At 45.0% G+C, this 1,062-nt stretch overlaps 1 non-coding gene across 1 annotated transcript; it reads right to left on the bottom strand.

Annotated features, from left to right (window-relative positions):
- Positions 1-529: 529 nt before the first annotated feature.
- TRNAK-UUU (transfer RNA lysine (anticodon UUU)) lies at positions 530-602 on the bottom strand. The gene has a single exon. It is a non-coding gene; the product is annotated as a tRNA-Lys (tRNA).
- Positions 603-1,062: the final 460 nt, after the last annotated feature.

Here is a 1,062-nt window from a genome sequence, read left to right as displayed (position 1 = left end):
CCTCATTTGGAAGGATTGGGCTGCCTCCACTTTAACTGACCCCACGGGTACAGTGTAGAACTGCTACATAGTGTTTTCTAGGCTTTCACCTTTCAGGAGTAAATTACCAAGCCTGTCTTCTGAAACACCTCCAAAACCAAAACCAAACCCACTGCCGTCGAGTCGATTACAGACTCATAGCGACCCTATGGGACTGAGTAGAACTGCCCCCATAGAGCTTCCAAGGAGCGCCTGGTGGATGCCAACTGCCGAACTTCTGGTTAGAAACCGGAGCTCTTAACCACTAGGCCCCCAGGGTTTCGGAAGTACTTCTGGGTGGTTTCAAACTGCCAAACTTATGGCTAGTAATTGATCGCTTAACCCTTTGCTCTTTCTCTGATCCCCTTGCTCTATTCCCATTCTTACGGAACAAAGAGCAGGAAGAGAAGAGACTAGAAGCATACAGTAAATGTCAGGACAGGTTTCTCTAAGAAGAACTGGATTGTCAACAGGATTTTAAGAGACAGTAACTAGGGCAAAAGGAAGATAACGCCTGAACAGGGACTTGAACCCTGGACCCTCAGATTAAAAGTCTGATGCTGTACCAACTGAGCTACCCAGGTCTCTTTACTGGCCTTTTCTTGGGTACCTAATGTAGGTTTTATGTAAGCCGATTGGTTATATGTTCCAGGTCCTTCTTCCCAAATAGCTTCCTTGTAATTCTTCTGCTTGCCAAGAAGATTTTGTTCCAAACAGATGTTATAATCGCTGGGAGAATTTCCATTCCTTTTATCTTGTCTGCCGTCTCTTTACACTTTCAGAAACAGACATGGTCGCCTAGACAAAGCGCTACTGGCTTACAGATCACATTACTACACCCAGAGGGCTTCATGTCCACCTGCATCTGTTTTTCTTGAAGTAACATTCATGTTACTCTTCTTTGCATCCCTCTGCATTGTCTTGTACGTCTTTCTTGCAGCCTTGGGAGGCAGAGGAGAAAAGAGTTGAAGGAGAGAAAAATTTAAGACTGCCGAGAATATTCCATAATGCTGGGCATGCAAAGGCACATGGGTTTAAACTTCT

The sequence above is a fragment of the Elephas maximus genome, chromosome 1, assembly GCF_024166365.1.
Source record: "Elephas maximus indicus isolate mEleMax1 chromosome 1, mEleMax1 primary haplotype, whole genome shotgun sequence".
Classification (NCBI taxonomy): domain Eukaryota; kingdom Metazoa; phylum Chordata; class Mammalia; order Proboscidea; family Elephantidae; genus Elephas; species Elephas maximus.
Note: the sequence above shows the minus strand (reverse complement) of the source record. Positions and strands in the feature narration are given on the sequence as shown.